The sequence below is a fragment of the Acipenser ruthenus genome, chromosome 48, assembly GCF_902713425.1.
Source record: "Acipenser ruthenus chromosome 48, fAciRut3.2 maternal haplotype, whole genome shotgun sequence".
Taxonomy (NCBI): Eukaryota; Metazoa; Chordata; class Actinopteri; order Acipenseriformes; family Acipenseridae; genus Acipenser; species Acipenser ruthenus.
The window spans coordinates 7,909,990-7,932,582 of NC_081236.1; the positions used below are offsets into that span (position 1 = coordinate 7,909,990).

General features: G+C 41.8%; 1 protein-coding gene across 2 annotated transcripts in view; it reads left to right on the forward strand.

The window, feature by feature from the left end:
- LOC117970347 (butyrophilin subfamily 1 member A1-like) overlaps positions 1-22,593 on the forward strand; it is a 328,161-nt gene that overhangs the window by 92,621 nt on the left and 212,947 nt on the right. The window lies entirely within an intron of this gene.

A 22,593-nucleotide genomic window follows, 5' to 3' on the forward strand; every position in this document is an offset into this window, starting at 1 on the left:
TTTACGCATAAAATGTATCACCATGCATAGGCTCGTAATATTAAATAATATCGCCGTTAACAGAGAAGGACAGGGAAACATGTTGGATCACACTGAGGATAAAGGGAACATGGATCGATTTTGCCAGAAAATGCCACGACAAAGGTCCCATGTTGCAAATACATCAGCAAAAGATTTGCTTTGCTTTGCACACTGCGAAGCTGGCACCAATGCGATCCAGAGCTCTAATTTGAAAACATTCACTTTCAGAAATTCAGATACATCAATGCAGTAACAAATACAGCTGATGCTGAGCGCAGCAGCTCGCTGTGTAATCTTGTCTTGTTCGATCAGAGGCGTTCTCTTTTGGAAGACAAACTGAAAGAGCTGGTGTTCCTTTATTACAATCTTGGAATTTAGAAAGACTTTGTGTTAAAAAACAAATCCATTGTATTCTATTAGTATTTTGATATCTAGTATGATAGAAGAACCCAATACAACTGCACAACGCTTTTCAGTGTTATAAATGAAACCCTGACTTTGACATCGATTACCATGCAAATTCTAACAGTGATTATCGATCATTATAGTTCAGTAGTTCGGGACAAACACCAATCACAAAATGTTTTAGTACAAATATTTATTGTGGAGAATGCGGAGTATGTGATTTTACAGAGAAGTATGTTATATATACACATTCATTTGGCATCAAACCTAACCTGGTTTGAGGGCTCGCTGCCTGGCCGACTGGACGAGGCTGAGACCCCCAAAAAGAACAAGCCGGTCTCAATGCCGTGATTAGTATTGAATATAGCCCTGTCACAAAGACGGCTGCAGTGGGTGACGTCAGACCAGAAACAGGAAGTAACAGACAGAGACAGTGAGGTTGGTGAAGCTGAGCACTTGGTTGTGCTCAGCATTTAATAAACAAAAATAAGAGAATACAAAAACAGGACACGGCACTTGAGGCCAAAATAAACAGTCAAACAAAACGAACTAACACTTAACAAACGGTGCACGGAGACAAACAAACACGGTGAGAACAAACACTTTACGTTTTATTTTGCTTTTCTTTCTCCTTCTCTCTCTCCCGTTCTCCACTCTCGAACACCCAACCCTGAGTGAATGAAAATGTGTCTATATATACTGTTGTGCTGGGATTCAATTACCAATTAATTATTCACTTGAATCCCAGCACGTGAATTCATTACATGCAACCCCGCTCACATATTACATTTAACCAGCATGTGAAGTGATTTGTGCCCTCCTCGTGCCTAAATACAAATCTACATTTTTAAATACACGTGAAACACAGACCCGTTTATATCCCGTGTACCAATCTCTATACACCAACATTAACACACGCAACATACAACACTTAACACACACATGCACACAGGGGCGGGGCACATTGCCACAAGCCCACTTGAAGGTTTAGCCAACCTTTAACAAATGATCATCAGCGCGCAGGAGAGGAAAACAAAACCCATTTTTGGGAAAAAAACCTCTGGGAATCCATGGCTGATTCGATTGCCCTTCCTCCAGGCAGGCTACTAACGCTTAAGAGAACATTTCTGTAAAAGTATTTTTAGGATCCGTAATATTTGTTCTAATGTAAACTTGGTAAGCACTGGAGGATCAACGACCTAACCATTTGATAAGAGAGTCTGGAACTCTGTGGCAAGAAGCTGCTACGATTCTGAAGGAAGGACCGGAAAACTGCTCAGCTGCGAATCCGGACCTGGAAATAAATCAGATGAAAAGGTGAAAGAAGAACCAGTGTCGGGTGACGATTGTTCAGTTTTCGTTAATAAACAGCGGGTCTGAGGGTGATGCGCCCTGAGAAAGATGAGGTGATTGCTAGGTAGGAGATGAAGGGGTGAATCTGGGGGTTGAATTTGAGAGCGATGTGGACTCTGAGCACCTAAGGAACCCAAGAAGGCTAAGAGAAAAGGGGTTTAAGGTTTGATCTAAAACAGGGAGGAGCAGCTGGAGCATGAGAGAGGCACCAAGAGAGTACGTTGATGGTGATAGGTAGGCAAGCAGGGGGAGAAAGAGATTCTGGTCGTTGAAGCCCTTTCAGGATTAGTGAAATTTGTGAGTTGCTGAGTGTAGAGCTGGGACACTGAAAATGAGTTTGTAGAAAAACTGGATGCTGGAAATTGAAATTTTGATGGAGGAAACTCTTATAGCTCTATTCTTAAGGGACATAATATAGGATGACACTACGGGCATTGAAAATGAAGGGAAGGGAATGTTGAATGCAAAGTGAAGTTTTAAATCAATTTCAGGATGACCAGCACATTTGCGGTAAGCGGGGAGTGATGCTGAGAAGAGTTGTTTCTTGAGCCTGCAGAATCAGGGAATGCAGCAGGTGGCTCACATGAATGTCAGGTCTGAAAAGGGAGCAATCTGAGTTGGTAGGAGGTTGGCTTCAGGAGCTAATGCTCTGAATCTCTGCGTTTGGAAACGAGAAAGAGAATCGGCGATTATATTCAGGTGGCCGAGAATGTGTTGAGCTCTGAGAATGAACTGATGAGTAACAGACAGGTAATCCTTCTGAATATTCTCATTATATGGTGGGAGGATGAATGACCTTGTTAAAGATTTAGACTGTAGGTGAATTATGTGAGCGGAGAAGAATGGATTTTGAGCCCAGGAAGACCCCCTAAAGGAATGCGGCTACAGCAAATGGATACATTTTTCGCAATGACGAGGAGTGATCGGTTATAGGAATGATGCTGAATTCGTCGGGCCATGGAGCAGAAAACCATTTTCCCTTGTAGTATCCTCCAAAGCCAAGAGAGGGAGCTGCATCTGTGAACAGCTGAATGTCTTCGTGCAGCAGGAGACAGTCATCGTAAAAGAAAGTAAAGCCGTTCCATTCTTTTAGTAGGAGCTCCCACAGGCGGAGTTCCTCGCGGCAAAAAGGATCCAAGAGTATGACATCATTGAGGGAATCAACAGGAGGGATCAAATCAAGAGAAGGTAGGAGATAAAAGCTCTGCCTTGAGGAATTATCCTCATTGCGTACAAATTGCAAAGCATACGACATGGTTTATTTAAATTTCCAGAAAACTTTGACAGTCCCGCATAAAAGATTAATTCTCAAACTGAACGCAGTAGGGATTCGAGGAAATGCATGCACATGGATTAGGGAGTGGTTAACATGTAGAAAATAGAAAGTACTGATTAGAGGAGAAACCTCAAAATGGAGCGAGGTAACCAGTGGTGTACCACAGGGATCAGTATTAGGTCCTCTGCTATTCCTAATCTACATTAATGATTTAGATTCTGGTATAGTAAGCAAACTTGTTAAATTTGCACACGACACAAAAATAGGAGTGGAAAACACTGTTGCAGCAGCAAATGTCATTCAAAATCTAGACAGCATTCAGAACTGGGCAGACACATGGCAAATGACATTTAATAGAGAAAAGTGTAAAGTATTGCATGCGGGCAATAAAAATGTGCATTATAAATATCATATGGGAGATACTGAAATTGAAGAAGGAATCTATGAAAAAGACCTAGGAGTTTATGTTGACTCAGAAATGTCTTCATCTAGACAATGTGGGGAAGCTATAAAAAAGGCCAACAAGATGCTTGGATATATTGTGAGAAGTGTTGAATTTAAATCAAGGGAAGTAATGTTGAAACTTTACAATGCATTAGTAAGACCTCACCTAGAATATTGTGTTCAGTTCTGGTCACCTCCTTAAAAAAGGATATTGCTGCTCTAGAAAGAGTGCAAAGAAGAGCAACCAGAATTATCCCGGATTTAAAAGGCATGTCGTATGCAGATAGGCTAAAAGAATTGAATCTATTCAGTCTTGAACAAAGAAGGCTACGCGGTGATCTGATTCAAACATTCAAAATCCTAAAAGGTATAGACAATGTCGACAAAGGGGACTTTTTTGACCTGAAAAAAGAAAGAAACAAGGACCACGGGTCACAAATGGAGATTAGATAAAGGGGCATTCAGAACAGAAAATAGGAAGCACTTTTTTACACAGAGAATTGTGAGGGTCTGGAACCAACTCCCCAGTAATGTTGTTGAAGCTGACACCCTGGGATCCTTCAAGAAGCTGCTTGATGAGATTCTGGGATCAATAAGCTACTAACAACCAAATGAGCAAGATGGGCCGAATGGCCTCCTCTCGTTTGTAAACTTTCTTATGTTCTTATGTAGTTTAAATGGCCTAGGAGGGACAGAAGATTGCATTTGGTAGGAGGGGGACCGGACAGAAAAGTGGAAATAGAAACAATACGATCCCCTGAGGGCAGGCTCAATGGGCATGATTTTAAATGTGTTTGATATATCGGCTTTAGCCAGTCATGCGTTTTTCCCAGCAATTTTGATTAAGAGTATGCCGCCTGCAGTGAGGGGAAGGTAACCTAAAAGGTTACGTTTAGAGGATCGCTGGGAAGGACGGAAGAGTGAATGGAAAAGCGGGGCCCTGCTGGGCAACCATTTGAAGTAAGGAATAGAAGGGGGCAGCTGGAAGAAAACCGTTTGACAGAGAAGGGACCACTATGTGGGTCACTGGACGCTCAGTGGCCAGAGGGGCCTGCTGGACGCCTGCAGTGAGGGGAGGTAACTTGAAAGGTTATAGTTGGAGGAGAACGGAGCACTATGGGGGCCTGCTGGACGCCTGCAGTGATGAGGGGGTGTCCAGAAAGGTTACAGTTGCATATTAGACAACATTGGCAGGTGTCGAAACCCCGGGGTGGCTCGCGGGAGCAGCCGCTCCTAACTGTAAACACAGACTCTGGATACAAATGCTCAAAACTGCTGATGAGCAGAAAGACAAGCATTTCACAGAAAAAGGATCACTATGAGGGCCTGCTGGACGCCCATAGTGGCCAGCGAGGTCATTGCAGGGGCCTGCTGGACGCCTGCAGTGAGGGGAGGTAACCTGAAAGGTTATAGTTGGAGCCAGAATGCTCAGGACCTGCAGAATAAGCCTTTGATTGACAGGTGCTGCGGCCCAGCCTTTGGAGTTTTCCGGATGTAGACGCGCTTCGTGGAGATGCAGTCGGTGCGGGGCGAGGTGTTTCAAGTCCGCTTATAATAAGCGGAATTGGGCTTGTTTCTTGAGAGTCGCGGGTTGGAATTTGTAGATACACCCATACTGACATGGGTTGGGCTTGTTTTGTCAGGAGACTTGGCAACACTGGATAAATCAACGATCAGTGCTGACGTCATAGCGCCTGCGACGGGAAGGATGCTGCAGAATGGAGAGAAATAAAGTAAACTAATTCTCCTTATGTGCTGTAGATTTGAATGGGATGTTGTTGCTACGAAGATAAAGCTGGAGCCGGGAGATCGTCCAGTCTCTGATTTCAGGAGTTGCGGAGGAACGAGTGGCCAGGCAGGAACAATGGCAGACAGGAGAAGCAGACATCTGGGCAGAGGAGTTTGGAGTGGTAAATGCCGCTGACCGAAGTTGTCGTGGAGTTGGCCCGGGAAGGGCTGGTTGAACCGGTTGGTGGATTTGGCTCCGGGGAAACTGCAAACAGATCATCATCCGAAACGGAATAATCCAGAACACTGACCATGATGCGTGCATTTACGATGAAATCGAAACGCAACTGAGAGATAAGTGAAGAGGGTATTTATAGTGCTAACAATCTTAATTAACTAATGTGTAAATTGAATGATTTAATTTTGTGACGCAGAGATTGGTGTCTGACTCTCCTCCCGAACTTTAATTATAAATTTTATTTAAAATGCTTTAAAAAATAATAAAAAAAACCTTCCCTCACAGTAACAGTTTAACGAGACAGCAAGTCCTCTTTTTATAGAGCATGGTATAAACAACTCCTTCAAACAAATCCCGATGTTTTAAGACATGTTTGATAAATACATTGCCATTTAAATATAGCACTCTCCAATTGTCATATTCCTGCCATCACTAGCCTTGTTTTGTGTAAAATCTGATGAATTTTCAGTGTAAAACCAAAGAAAAAACCCCACTGTCCAAAGGAGAAAAAAAACTACATTAACACCATGGCCTATTCACATGGAAATAATTCTCTCTTTCTTTTATTTTTTTTAATTTGCTGTTGAGGTTACAGTTTATGAATTACGTAGCCCAGCTTCTGGTGAATGCAGCAGTCCCTGGCCAGTGTGCCAAAGCTGCAGAGACGCATTTCACTTTTTGCTGTCATTAAAACTTTACATGACTTTGCATAGCCACTTAGATTTGCATTATCTTCAGTGAATACAACTACAGTGTAATTTTTCCAAACAGTACATTAGAGGTAGCTACCCTTTCCTGCAACTGAACTTTCCACAGCAACACATTCTCTGGCTGATCATTTTCGGTTTGCGTCTCCATACTTGAATATGTAGAATATTTCATACATGGATGTGGATTTATTATTAACTGACTTACTGCCCACATCGCAACCAAGACATGTGGAATCTCTCTTTCATACATGATGTACAGGACTAATCAATCTGCTTCATGATGTAGAGAGCCACGTGCCTGACAAGCAGGTTGTGTTCTGGTATTTAACCAGAAACAAACAACAACAAAAACAAACTTTCTGAAACAGCGGCACGTGACAGCGCAGTAATGTTAAATATTATTAGCTTCACTCGAGACAGACGGCTGCAGATGGGACTGATTTTAAACAAAATAATATGTATAAAATAAATTAATAAAAGCAGGTTACTCTTGATTTCTGCAGCATCACCCTGTATTTGTTCACAGACGCATATTCTCAACAGCTTTTAGAAGCAATGTGACAGGGTGGACGTGACGTCAGGTCAGAAGAAGGAAGGGAATAACAGACACCATGGAAGTACTGCAGTTCAAAATAAAGACGTGGCGGAGCCTTTTATTTAAATAATACAAAAATAAAATAAATATTTTAAAACACAAAACACAGTGCTCACAGAGCAAAAAAGAGTTAAAACAAAAACAAAATCTCGAACAGAAACATCACGATCAGGCTGGGCAATAGCCTTTACTGATCCTTTGGTGTTTTTTTTTTTTTTTTTTTAAGTTTCGTTTCTCTCTCGCTCTCCCCGCTCTCGCTCCTAACACCCCACCCCGAGTGCAGAGAGCTGCAGGCTTTCATGCAGGTGACCATCTCCCGATTAGCAACAAATTACTCAATTAATTTGGGAGATGGCCACCTTCTGCACGAGGTTTTTAAATTACTGTAGATGGGGCTACCCATCCACGCTACTACACCATACAATAACAAAACAAGCAATGCGGCTACGCTGTCAATACATAAATACAAATAAACAATAACAAAACATACAGCGCTTCACCGTCATATATACATTAATACAAAAACAAATAAATACAAAACAATAACCTGCACAGGGGCGGAGGGGGAGACCCCGTTCTAAAAATAAACAAACAAAACACTGTACAGGGCTCCTCGCCCTGTTACAAGCAACAACACAGATTACATTCTTGACAGTAAGTTAATATATACAAGACACGTTTTTAATTTCATGGAATATTCGATTTCATTAAAAATATTATCGATTTGTTATAGTGGGGTCCCAATATCGTTACAATCCTAATACTTCTGTTACTTTGAATAAACTTGTAAAGATACTGCATCATTTTGCATAATTTCTATTTTTCTCTGTGCATAATTTTGATTTTTTCTATGCATAATTCCCTGGGGTGTAACAGATAGACACACCAGCCAGGTCTGCTCTCCTTGTGTAGAGTCCATAGAGATTGAGGGCTGGGTCCCCAGAGCTGTCAGGGAATAGAGACAGTGAGACACACACAAGATAGACTGTCAGGGAATAGAGACAGTGAGACACACACAGATAGACTGTCAGGGAATAGAGACAGTGAGACACACACAGATAGACTGTCAGGGAATAGAGACAGTGAGACACACACAGATAGACTGTCAGGGAATAGAGACAGTGAGACACACACAGATAGACACACCAGCCAGGTCTGCTCTCCTTGTGTAGAGTCCATAGAGATTGAGGGCTGGGTCCCCAGAGCTGTCAGGGAATAGAGACAGTGAGACACACACAGATAGACTGTCAGGGAATAGAGACAGTGAGACACACACAGATAGACTGTCAGGGAATAGAGACAGTGAGACACACACAGATAGACTGTCAGGGAATAGAGACAGTGAGACACACACAGATAGACTGTCAGGGAATAGAGACAGTGAGACACACACAGATAGACACACCAGCCAGGTCTGCTCTCCTTGTGTAGAGTCCATAGAGATTGAGGGCTGGGTCCCCAGAGCTGTCAGGGAATAGAGACAGTGAGACACACACAAGATAGACTGTCAGGGAATAGAGACAGTGAGACACACACAGATAGACACACCAGCCAGGTCTGCTCTCCTTGTGTAGAGTCCATAGAGATTGAGGGCTGGGTCCCCAGAGCTGTCAGGGAATAGAGACAGTGAGACACACACAAGATAGACTGTCAGGGAATAGAGACAGTGAGACACACACAGATAGACACACCAGCCAGGTCTGCTCTCCTTGTGTAGAGTCCATAGAGATTGAGGGCTGGGTCCCCAGAGCTGTCAGGGAATAGAGACAGTGAGACATACACAGATAGACTGTCAGGGAATAGAGACAGTGAGACACACACAGATAGACTGTCAGGGAATAGATACAGTGAGACACACACAGATAGACACACCAGCCAGGTCTGCTCTCCTTGTATAAAGTTCATAGAGATTGAGGGCTGGGTCCCCAGAGCTGTCAGGGAATAGAGACAGTGAGACACACACAGATAGACGGTCAGGGAATAGAGACGGTGAGACACACACAGATAGACACACCAGCCAGGTCTCCAGGATATGGAGGTGTTATTTCACATGAAAACACACTGCAATTCAGCACTGACCTCTGACTATCAGTTCAGTCTTTCCTTGTCCATACCAGGCTCCATCAGTGGCATAGCAGGAATAGACCCCACTATCAGTGTGACGGAGATTTCTCAGGTTCAGAGACAGAATGCCTTCCTGCAGCCCCAATCTAGAGAGAGCAGTGCGGCCCCGATAGGCACTGTCCTGATCATCTGCCCAATCCGTTTGATGGTCATATAAATGAACTGGGATATTGATGTTCTCTCTGTACCACCTCACTTCCATGTCCACAGCACTAAGACTGGGGGTGATGTGACAGGGCAGGATGACATCTTCATCAGGAGAGGCGATGAGGGGCTGATCAGAGCCAACAACAGAGCTGCCATCTGAAAAACAAAACACTGGCAATTAGAAACAAACAAGCATTTACTCAAACAGTACCCTAGTAGAAGAAGAAGCAGCGAACAGCTATGAGATATGAGCTATAAGCTGTGACCCTGGGAGCTCTACACTAAACATCCAGCTATGAGATATGAGCTATAAGCTGTGACCCTGGGAGCTCTACACTAAACATCCAGCTATGAGATATGAGCTATAAGCTGTGACCCTGGGAGCTCTACACTAAACATCCAGCTATGAGATATGAGCTCTAAGCTGTGACCCTGGGACTTCTACACTAAACATCCAGCTATGAGATATGAGCTACAGGCTGTGACCCTGGGAGCTCTACACTAAACATCCAGCTATGAGATATGAGCTATAAGCTGTGACCCTGGGACTTCTACACTAAACATCCAGCTATGAGATATGAGCTATAAGCTGTGACCCTGGGACTTCTACACTAAACATCCAGCTATGAGATATGAGCTATAAGCTGTGACCCTGGGACTTCTACACTAAACATCCAGCTATGAGATATGAGATATGAGCTGTGACCCTGGGACTTCTACACTAAACATCCAGCTATGAGATATGAGCTATAAGCTGTGACCCTGGGAGCTCTACACTAAACATCCAGCTATGAGATATGAGCTCTAAGCTGTGACCCTGGGACTTCTACACTAAACATCCAGCTATGAGATATGAGCTATAAGCTGTGACCCTGGGACTTCTACACTAAACATCCAGCTATGAGATATGAGCTACAGGCTGTGACCCTGGGACTTCTACACTAAACATCCAGCTATGAGATATGAGCTATAAGCTGTGACCCTGGGACTTCTACACTAAACATCCAGCTATGAAAGCTGGTGCATTAGACTCACTGGTGTGAAACTCAACCAAAGCCCCAGTGCACTGTTAGTTAGAGGTGACTGAACAGGCAAATTGAACTACAATTCCCCTTCCCATAAAAACAGCACATCTCTGAAATTGTGATCTTGCATGTCAGTGGATCTGTCCCATTGAAAGATCTTCAGGTTAGCATTAGTGATGTGTCTCTTCATCAGTTTCATTTCTACAGTCCCTCTCACCTCTCTGTGTAGAAACAGCTGGTAGCAAACTCAAGACAATGAGACAGGTCCTCCCCAGGAATCTCATCTTCATTTCCCTGGAAAACAAGACAAGTGTTTGAGTGACAGTGACTGCTTTACAGTATCCTCAGTAAGGAAAGAGAAAGGGGGGTTGGTGCTACACTGGGATAGATGTTATGGTATCCTCAGTAAGGATAGAGAAAGGGGGGTTGGTGCTACACTGGGATAGATGTTATGGTATCCTCAGTAAGGATAGAGAAAGGGGGGTTGGTACTACACTGGGATAGATGTTATGGTATCCTCAGTAAGGAAAGAGAAAGGGGGGTTGGTGCTACACTGGGATAGATGTTATGGTATCCTCAGTAAGGATAGAGAAAGGGGGGTTGGTGCTACACTGGGATAGATGTTCTGGTATCCTCAGTAAGGATAGAGAAAGGGGGGTTGGTGCTACACTGGGATAGATGTTATGGTATCCTCAGTAAGGATAGAGAAAGGGGGGTTGGTGCTACACTGGGATAGATGTTATGGTATCCTCAGTAAGGAAAGAGAAAGGGGGGTTGGTGCTACACTGGGATAGATGTTATGGTATCCTCAGTAAGGATAGAGAAAGGGGGGTTGGTGCTACACTGGGATAGATGTTATGGTATCCTCAGTAAGGAAAGAGAAAGGGGGGTTGGTGCTACACTGGGATAGATGTTATGGTATCAGTAAGGAAAGAGAAAGGGGGGTTGGTGCTACACTGGGATAGATGTTATGGTATCCTCAGTAAGGAAAGAGAAAGGGGGGTTGGTGCTACTCTGGGATAGATGTTTGCTGGTAAACTGCAGATCTTGTTTGATGATTCATCTGTTACTGTTTGTGTTGCCAACCTTAACCAAGTGGTTTACTAAAATACCATTTAGATATGTGGTCTATATGATTGCTGTTATATTATATGAGAACTGCCTCACCAATTAATTGTGAATATTTATATACATGATATTGGTGCTGTAGAGGTGTGTGTCTTCTCTATTAATTGAGCCTTTAGCAGCTATTACAAAACTACTGATCTGGGTATTTTAGATTCAGTGCATTTGTCTACAATTGTATACTTGTGTGGCAGTGTGGAAATGCAAAAGCCCTGCTAGGCATGTGTGTGTGTGTGTGGGTGGTGGTGGGGGGGGGGGGGGGGGGGGGAATATTGGGTGGCAGGGAGGGAGTTGAAAAACATCATGAGAATAAAAAGGATCTCATTTATATTGCATCACAATCACTTCAGTGTCACCAGTGTAGCAGCAGCCTGCCTGTGTATCACAGTTAGAACTAGTGATCTGATTATCAGCAGCCTGCCTGTGTATCACAGTTAGAACTAGTGATCTGATTATCAGCAGCCTGTCTGTGTATCACAGTTAGAACTAGTGATCTGATTATCAGCAGCCTGCCTGTGTATCACAGTTAGAACTAGTGATCTGATTATCAGCAGCCTGTCTGTGTATCACAGTTAGAACTAGTGATCTGATTATCAGCAGCCTGCCTGTGTATCACAGTTAGAACTAGTGATCTGATTATCAGCAGCCTGCCTGTGTATCACAGTTAGAACTAGTGATCTGATTATCAGCAGCCTGCCTGTGTATCACAGTTAGAACTAGTGATCTGATTATCAGCAGCCTGCCTGTGTATCACAGTTAGAACTATTGATCTGATTATCAGCAGCCTGCCTGTGTATCTCAGTGTGTGTTGCCAGTGCTCTCAGTGTGTGTTGCAGTGCTTGGGTTAGGGTTAGGGTTATAGAGAGAAGCTGGTTGAAATGGCTCTCAGTGTGTGGAGCAGTGCATGGGTTAGGGTTAGGGTTATAGAGAGAAGCTGGTTGAAATGGCTCTCAGTGTGTGTTGCAGTGCATGGGTTAGGGTTAGGGTTATAGAGAGAAGCTGGTTGAAATGGCTCTCAGTGTGTGGAGCAGTGCATGGGTTAGGGTTAGGGTTATAGAGAGAAGCTGGTTGAAATGGCTCTCAGTGTGTGTTGCAGTGCATGGGTTAGGGTTAGGGTTAGAGAGAGAAGCTGGTTGAAATGGCTCTCAGTGTGTGTTGCAGTGCATGGGTTAGGGTTAGGGTTAGAGAGAGAAGCTGGTTGAAATGGCTCTCAGTGTGTGGAGCAGTGCATGGGTTAGAGTTAGGGTTATAGAGAGAAGCTGGTTGAAATGGCTCTCAGTGTGTGTTGCAGTGCATGGGTTAGGGTTAGGGTTATAGAGAGAAGCTGGTTGAAATGGCTCTCAGTGTGTGTTGCAGTGCATGGGTTAGGGTTAGGGTTATAGAGGGAAGCTGGTTGAAATGGCTCTCAGTGTGTGTTGCAGTGCATGGGTTAGGGTTAGGGTTATAGAGAGAAGCTGGTTGAAATGGCTCTCAGTGTGTGGAGCAGTGCATGGGTTAGGGTTAGGGTTATAGAGAGAAGCTGGTTGAAATGGCTCTCAGTGTGTGTTGCAGTGCATGGGTTAGGGTTATAGAGAGAAGCTGGTTGAAATGGCTCTCAGTGTGTGTTGCAGTGCATGGGTTAGGGTTAGGGTTATAGAGAAGCTGGTTGAAATGGCTCTCAGTGTGTGTTGCAGTGCATGGGTTAGGGTTAGGGTTATAGAGGGAAGCTGGTTGAAATGGCTCTCAGTGTGTGTTGCAGTGCATGGGTTAGGGTTAGGGTTATAGAGAGAAGCTGGTTGAAATGGCTCTCAGTGTGTGGAGCAGCGCATGGGTTAGGGTTAGGGTTATAGAGAGAAGCTGGTTGAAATGGCTCTCAGTGTGTGTTGCAGTGCATGGGTTAGGGTTATAGAGAGAAGCTGGTTGAAATGGCTCTCAGTGTGTGTTGCAGTGCATGGGTTAGGGTTAGGGTTATAGAGAGAAGCTGGTTGAAATGGCTCTCAGTGTGTGGAGCAGCGCATGGGTTAGGGTTAGGGTTATAGAGAGAAGCTGGTTGAAATGGCTCTCAGTGTGTGTTGCAGTGCATGGGTTAGGGTTATAGAGAGAAGCTGGTTGAAATGACTCTCAGTGTGTGGAGAAGTGCATGGGTTAGGGTTAGGGTTATAGAGAGAAGCTGGTTGAAATGGCTCTCAGTGTGTGTTGCAGTGCATGGGTTAGGGTTAGGGTTATAGAGAGAAGCTGGTTGAAATGGCTCTCAGTGTGTGTTGCAGTGCATGGGTTAGGGTTAGGGTTAGAGAGAGAAGCTGGTTGAAATGGCTCTCAGTGTGTGTTGCAGTGCATGGGTTAGGGTTAGGGTTATAGAGAGAAGCTGGTTGAAATGGCTCTCAGTGTGTGTTGCAGTGCATGGGTTAGGGTTATAGAGAGAAGCTGGTTGAAATGGCTCTCAGTGTGTGTTGCAGTGCATGGGTTAGGGTTATAGAGAGAAGCTGGTTGAAATGGCTCTCAGTGTGTGTTGCAGTGCATGGGTTAGGGTTAGGGTTATAGAGAGAAGCTGGTTGAAATGGCTCTCAGTGTGTGTTGCAGTGCATGGGTTAGGGTTATAGAGAGAAGCTGGTTGAAATGGCTCTCAGTGTGTGTTGCAGTGCATGGGTTAGGGTTAGGGTTATAGAGGGAAGCTGGTTGAAATGGCTCTCAGTGTGTGTTGCAGTGCATGGGTTAGGGTTAGGGTTATAGAGAGAAGCTGGTTGAAATGGCTCTCAGTGTGTGGAGCAGTGCATGGGTTAGGGTTAGGGTTATAGAGAGAAGCTGGTTGAAATGGCTCTCAGTGTGTGCTGCAGTGCATGGGTTAGGGTTATAGAGAGAAGCTGGTTGAAATGGCTCTCAGTGTGTGTTGCAGTGCATGGGTTAGGGTTAGGGTTATAGAGAGAAGCTGGTTGAAATGGCTCTCAGTGTGTGTTGCAGTGCATGGGTTAGGGTTAGGGTTATAGAGAGAAGCTGGTTGAAATGGCTCTCAGTGTGTGTTGCAGTGCATGGGTTAGGGTTAGGGTTATAGAGAGAAGCTGGTTGAAATGGCTCTCAGTGTGTGGAGCAGTGCATGGGTTAGGGTTAGGGTTATAGAGAGAAGCTGGTTGAAATGGCTCTCAGTGTGTGTTGCAGTTTATGGACAATGGCAGGACTCAGTATTGATTCATTGCAATTGTAAGCAGAGAGCCTGTGGAGGATATACTGTAATGAAGTGGGCACTGGTCTGCATTGTTTTATGCGGACAGCTTCACCAATCCTGTCATATCTGAAAAATAAAGCACTCCAACAACTTTTTAAAATGGAAACAGGACAGTGCCTGTATATTTATTCTCTTCACAAAACAAACAAAAGAGAACCCCTACCTCCCTTTGGAGTACTGCCTATACTTTAAAAAAAACTAACTATAACCAGGTGGCTAGTCCATTTACCAGTAATCCAAATACTTCATCTGCTTTATGTTTTAACTCACAATCCACTTCCTGACTTTCTCCAAACTCCCACATCCAATAACCCACCTGAGGTTCATTTATATCTCCACCAAGATCAGACGCAGCTGATTGGCATTTCCCATTATCTTTAATTAGTCAGTGCATTATTCAATGTAGGATGTCTTTACCAAGATGGCTCCCTATTGCCTTCAGTCATAGTAACATGGAATGCCCTAGCCTAACCCCAGGGTCCTAAAGCCTCCTTGTTTTTGTTAGACTAGTACACTCCCTTACATATATATATGTGCAACAGCGGCATCTACTTATTAAACTAAATATCGCCTTATAAAACTGACTAGTGAGGATGCAATGTTTAAATTAGACACAACAGATACATCTCACCACTACCCTCCGATTTCAGAAACATATTTTAAACACAATTAAAATCTCTGCTGCTCTCTGCTGACACACCCGTTGGGTTTTTAAACACGGTCGGGTTCGGTATTGAATTCTATTGTGCTCGCCGCGGACCGGAAGGGCTGCGGCACTGCGCAAACTGACACGGAACTCGTTTAGTCCACGTGTCATCTAATGCTGGTTTACAATCGAGGGAAATGATGCCATCGGTGTGAAAACAGCCTCAGAAATGATTGGTCAGCTTGTGGTTGAAGGCACACCCTGTCGTGGTTTATTTCATACCTACACCCGACCTTCACCTCATGAACTGTAATATTTTGACATGCAGTGTATTTCATCAATAAAATCATAATGTCTGTATTTCTCACTTCATTTTTCTTAAAATGACATATTAAGCTTAACGAAAAAAAAGATTGTCAGACTTTTCTATTTAAGTGTGAGTTAAGTGTACCATAACCTAAAAGTTAACTTGTTATTGTCTCTGTAATGTACACCACGCTGTTGTTTAAAGAGATCCGCACGTCCACACATGTTCCGGGGAAAGAGGAAAACGCAATCTAACTATTAAGTCCTGCTGTTGAAATAACTATCTTGCGGTGTGCACAGACAGGTTTTTGTTCAGTGGTCTCATTTCATTTCTCATGATAGTTTCAGGCGTTACTCTTTTTTCGAAGCTGTTGTAGTTGTTCGTATTGCAGACGCGAGACTACATGAAACAATGCGTCACTGGCCTCTACTCCCTTAGCCAATAGCAGAGCTGCATAATGAAGAGCGCCCGCCTACCTGTCAATATCTGCAGGGGCCAGTGAGGTGAGAGTTTTACGGTTGTAGTTGGCGAATTATCCATTTGTTAAAAAAATAATAATAATGTATTCATTTAAAAACTACTGTTGTATAAACATCAAACCTATAGCAAAGAATTTGAATGTTAATTGTATGTAGAATATTAGAATATGGTGCCTCACCCCTAATATATATTAACAACATACTATATATATATGTGTGTGTGTGTGTGTGTGTGTGGTTTGTTTTCCCCTTCTCCAGGGCCCCTTCGAGTCGCTGTGCCCCGGGGAAATCCGCCCTCTCGGTGGATCTCAAAACAGATCCACACCAATTTTCAAAATGATTTGCACCCCTGCCAGGGCTGAACCCCACGCAGCACCTTTGCTTACTAAATATCTCGTTTATTCAAATACAGGAGTTAAGAACTTTCTATTCAAGATTCAAGAACACACAGCATCTGTGTCTGTGTTTGACTTCTCTTTCCTGCCAGCACGAAGCGAGTCAGATCACTCTTCCCTAGCAGCAAATGACTCTGCAGCCAGCGAATCATTAGGCAGCTTTGTGTTCTATATTCACAAGCGACACGATCACAGTACAAGTTACATTACCACAATTCATACATCTCAGTTCTCAACGTTTTCTCTCTCAAGTGCAATTACACCATGTTTTGTGTGACAGGACGATGTCATTTCCACTGTTACATAGCTAGTACACATCCTCAGAAATGGTGTGTGGTTAGTTTCGCTCCATTATAAAATGCAGAGTAGGTGCCCGCAGCTGCAGTAACAGTGATCCTGTCGCAGTAGCCATGTTAAACCCCACCCAGCCTGTCAGAGTGCGTGTCTGCTCTGAACCACATGTTCACTTTCTACTCCATTCCTTGAACACAACAGCGTGCTCTAATGTCCTGCTTACCTTTAGAAAAGCGAGCCTGTCTCAGCGCTCCTCACATCGGGACACAACACGGGCGGGTTTGGAAAGCGCTTCCTGTGCTCCTGTATGACTGGCTCGCTGAACGACTTGTGATTCATATCGAAACTGAAAGTGTTCTTCCTCTTTCAGTCAGCAAAAAAAAAAAAAAAACAACCCACAGTTCAGTAGTTGGGCGAGCACACGAATCCGCTGGCTTCCTGTGCCTCTTACTTTGGGTTTGGGATTGTTCTCAGACTTCATTTTCTGTCCCGGTCAGGATCAGTAAAATTGTTAAACTGTAGCGGTGTGCTCAGCAAGTGACAGCACAGTCATTTATTATACAAAATATAATAAATATAGAGAGAGACATTTATAGATTACTTGTTTAATCATTCTGATTATGTGTTTAATAATTAATATTCGGTTTCACTTCCAGGACCATGGCTATTTTCTATTAACACAACCATTGTTATAACTCATTTTAAACACACACACACACATATATATATGCAGTCATTAGGTTTAGATGTCACATTCCTTTGTTGTCACATTTAGATATTCGGGTTGGATACCTCGGAAGCCAGCGGAACTCCAGCGTTTCTCCGACCCAGCGAAGGAAGCGTTTGTCCCGGATAACCCCTCCCGTGATGAGCGGCGCTGCCATGACAACCTATGACATCACCGCACAAGACACAACACTCCGAGTCATTTTTTGTTATTATTTTTTATTATTATTTATTTCTTAGGGCGACTTACAATTGTTACACAAGATATCATATTATTTTTTACATACAATTCCCCATTTATACAGTTGGGTTTTTACTGGAGCAATCTAGGTAAAGTACCTTGCTCAAGGGTACAGCAGCAGTGTCCCCCCCACCTGGGATTTAACCCACGACCCTCCGGTCAAGAGTCCAGAGCCCTAACCACTACTCCACACTGTATTACAGGAATACAGTGTTAATACAGTATTAACGCTTTATTGTTTTCACAAAATAACATCAATAAGATTATCAGCTCAGCTGCTAGTGTGTGCTAAACACAATCTCAAATATCAGTGAATAGATACAGAGACAAGCCGTGGCACCAGCAAGAGGGGACAATGAAAGCGACAGTTCAAGTTTAAATAAATACATGAAGCAAAAATACATGTTGGTATATTTTAATCAAAAATCCATGCAACCATAATTCTGATTATTTATGTTAATAATTTCACAGCTAATTATTTACAAATGAATCATTTCTATATTGCTAAGTAATGTGGCGTTATAGTTTCTTAACATGAATGGATTTTAGAAACCATCTATGCTAGTCTGCCCCTTAAACAGTTTGAAATATAATTTAGATTGAAATGGCAGTTAGTTTATAAATCCATTTCTAAAACGGGTCGCATTTTGTAATTTAAATACGTATGAGCTGCCAAAACGTATTTTTGTTTCATGTCGTTATTAATGTATTTATTTATTTGGTTAACTGTAATCCAGCCTTCCATTTTAACTTCTTGAAGTTACCACAGCGTGTCTATGTATGAATTACTGACGAGTAATATTGAGATTTGATTACACTAGCAGATGAACTGATAATGTAAGGATGTTATTTTGTGAAAATAAATAAAATATTAAAAAAAGAAACACTACAACATTTTATAAACAAATACATGATACACCAAACTGTACCACATTCGTTTACTCTTAATATCATAATAAATATACTTATTATAAATACGTACCTTATTTTATTTGTTGGGAAACGGTCTGGAACTGAAGTAAAGTGCTTTTTAATACAGTGCTATTTGAGTATTTAAAATATGGTTATCTTCAAAATTAAAATATCAGCAACGGTGTGTTAATTGAACGAAGCGCCTGACGCCGCTCGGAACTTTGGCATTTTTAAATCCTAACGGTCTCTGCTCAGCGGAGTGGAATGTTCAGGAGCCGGTTGCCTAGCAGCGTCTCCGCCTCCTTCTCTGCCCCGCCCCCTCTCTCCCTCTCTCGTTGCTCCAGCTAGGAGTTCACATTCAGCTTCCTTAGATTATATAGCGCCATTCTTTACTAACTTTTACAAATGAGCTTATTCGAGGCTTCGTGTTTTTAAGATGGTTCAGGTGCAGTCCGGGCAGACTGACTGCAGCATCATTACAGTATACCGCACTGCGCTCGACTTTGTGTGGAGGCTGATACACAAAATAATGAACGACTGGTAAAGAAATCACATGGATTGCTTTTTAATGCTAAATATGTATCTGGTATTCTAAGTATTACCTACAATTAATAACTCAGCTATATTCATATTCAGAATGTGATACAGTATTAAGACAGGGTCCAGTATTAGAAATAAATAAACACGCTTTAAGAGAAACAGCAGTGATGTTTATTAACCATTCCCATCCATTCTCTAGATGTTTCTACATTGTGGTTGCAATCCACAGGGACAAGGGACTCAGTGATGTTAAATAAAAAACTAGAGCCCACAATTAACCAATATAGAAAGGAAGGGGGAGAAATGTATTGCCTGCGTGCGGTACCTTACACTTTCCTCTATTAAATGTCATTTGCCATGTGTCTGCCCAGTTCTGAATGCTGTCGAGATCATTTTGATTAGCAGTCAGCTCTGCACAATCCTATAACACTGCATGAGATCAAAGAACAACTGCAGTGGTTTCAATAAAAGAAACGGGCTTGTAACCAGAAGATCCCCAGTTCAAATCCCACTTCAACCACTGATTCATTGTGTGACCCTGAGCAAGTCACTTAACCTCCTTGTGCTCTGTCTTTGGGGTGAGATGTAATTGTAAGTGACTCTGCAGCTGATGCATAGTTCACACACCCTAGTCTCTGTAAGTCGCCTTGCATAAAGGCGTCAGCCAAATAAACAAATAATAATAATATTAATCTATCCTCACACTAAATCGCAGAGTCAGCTCTGAACACGGCATTCTTTATATTCCCTTGTGTGATCGAGTGGAAATCTGCTCTGCAGCGCACTCCATCACCCACACAGCTCCCTTACCTGGAGACCGCAGGACAACTGTTGTTTCATCAGTCACTGCTGTGGATTAAAACAGTATTGGTTTTAAGAATAAATAATTAAACTCACATGGGGAGGTGTCGGGTCACGGGGCTTCCTGTGCTGTAAACCTGGACTTCATGGAGACGGGCAGAGCGCAGCTCTCGCTATTCCTTATACAATGCTGCCATCGTGTGGCCATTTACTAGAACTGTTTGTTATCTATATATCTATCAGCTCAGTTGCCCTTTGAAATGACTCGGATAACCTTAACCCCTGTGCAAAAATAGACATTCAGATAAATTCTTAAAATGCAGCAAAAATAATATTTACAGGATAACCAGGAGAGTACTTTGTGTATAAATAATAAAGTTTTCTGTAATTGCTCTTATTTGAAATCATTCTCATGCATTTATCATGCTTACTGCCTGTTCTTACTGGACTCATATAAGCAAATAGTTACTATCAGGTTTAGCTGCTCTTAGTCGAATTCGCTCTTATAATTTACTGTGTGCTTTATTACTTTGCTCTTACCTGAATTGATTTGATGGTACTTTCATAACTGCCCTTATCTGTATTATGATATTCTGTAATGTGATCCTTTGTACTGTGATATCTTGTAACAGTTGTAAGTCGCCCTGGATCAGGGTGTCTGCTAAGAAATCAATCAATCAATCAATCCATCAATAAATAAATAAATAAATAAATAAATAAATAAATAAAGTAATTGCTGATTTCACTACCTGTACTACTCATTGCAAACAGTAGAGGGCACCAGCAACCGCTTGTTTCTGAACTGTGTTTAGATTAAAAAAATATATGTATAGTTTTTTAGAACCAAATGTTCTACTAAATGGCCACACGATGGCAGCATTGGATAAGGAATAGCGAGAGTTAAATTCAGCGCTCTCTTGTCAGCGCCGCATCTGCACTCCACGTAAAAACCTTTTATTGGTTTTAATTTAATTTAATTTCTCAAGACTCAGTTTTCATAAATTAATCTATTTTGTGCATAAATTAAACACAGCAGTGTTGTTTCTTGTTGCATCTAAATCAATAGCTTTTATGTATTTTTTAATTGGTCAAACAGCATAACAGGGAGTAGAGATTACGTAGATTTTGTTTAAAAATGTTGGTTAGTTTGAAGGAATACATTATATATCAAAACATATCATTTATAGGTAAAGAAACTACATCTTCCTTAAATGTGCTTTACTTGCACTTATCTGCTCCCTATTTGTCTGCATTTAATCCTGTACTTTACAGAGTACTGTACTGTAATCTGCCACAAGTGTTATTCAATCTGTAGTATTTCACATTTAATTGTATCCTGATGTAACCATCACTGTTATCTGTTATCTGCTCCGTTATTGAATCGTATTTTGTCATACTTGTACTTACTAGAACCGAAGTCATTGTATTTTATCTTGCTCTTAATTGTATTATTACTTGTACTGTGATTCTTGAAAAGTATTTTTTGTTTATGCCTGTAAGATGCCCTGGATAAGGGTGTCTGCTAAGGAATAAATAATAATAATAATAATAATAATAATAATAATAATAATAATAATAATAAAGAGATGAAGATCTTATTCTGGTTTCTTGACCTGCACTGACAACACATAATAAATAAATAATACATCTCTAATAAAAACAGATTGTGAAAAAGGCAGAACTAAAATCTGAATTTAGCAGATTCAGGTAAGATAGGTAAGACAGACAATTAAAATAAAAAATAAAATCATAATTTTAAAGTGTGGATTTTATAAAGTGTATAGAAATGAAACTGCTGAGGATGAGAATTCATTGGACAATGAAATGAGGAGGGATCAGATGTGAAGTACAAATCCCACACACACACATATACAATAATATGAGAAAACAGGCAGTACACATCTAATACAGAATAAAGACAATCCATGTGTATGAGATTAGAAAGAAACAGTGATTAATACATATCCAATAATATGAGAAAACAGGCAGTACACATCTAATACAGAATAAAGACAATCCATGTGTATGAGATTAGAAAGAAACAAACATTGATTAATACATATACAACTGAAACAATTAAATATAAAAAAGAACAAACCTAATTGTGTTATAAATAAATTCAATGGCAATAACTTTGTTAAAGTAACGTTAAGGTTTGGTTGCAAAAGTTCAAAGGTTTGGAAATTGCAAGTTCAGGAAGCCGAGCAACCTTAACTCTGCACCCTTATGTGTGTGTTTCCCGTCACACCTGACATCATCAATGACATCACTAAGCACATGACACATCCTCCCTGAAGACTGGCCATGCGGACCCAACACTGGAAATCACAGTCCTTGTGATTGGGAACATGTTCAGTAACTGCAGGAGGAATGTTTTACTATCCGGTAATCTGTAAATAAACAAAGTTAAAGAATAGAAAATATTCAGTGGCTCTCAAAAGTATTCACCCCCCTTGGACTTTTCAACATTTTATTGAGTTACAACATGGAATCAAAATTGATTTAATTAGGAGTTTTTGCCACTGATCAACAAAAAAAAAGTCCATAATATCAAAGTGAAAAATAAAATCTACAAATTGTTCTAAATTAATTACAAACATAAAACAGAAAATAATTGATTGCATAAGTATTCACCCCCTTTGCTATGACACCCCTAAATAAGCACTGGTGCAACCAATTGTCTTTGGAAGTCACATAATTAGTTGAATGGAGTCCACCTGTGTGCAATTAAGGTGTTTCACATGATTTCAGGTTAAATACACCTGTCTCTGGGAGGTCCCACAGTTGGTTAGTACATTTCCTAACAAAAACTATATCATGAAGACAAAGGAACATTCAAAGCAAATCCGGAATAAGGTTCTT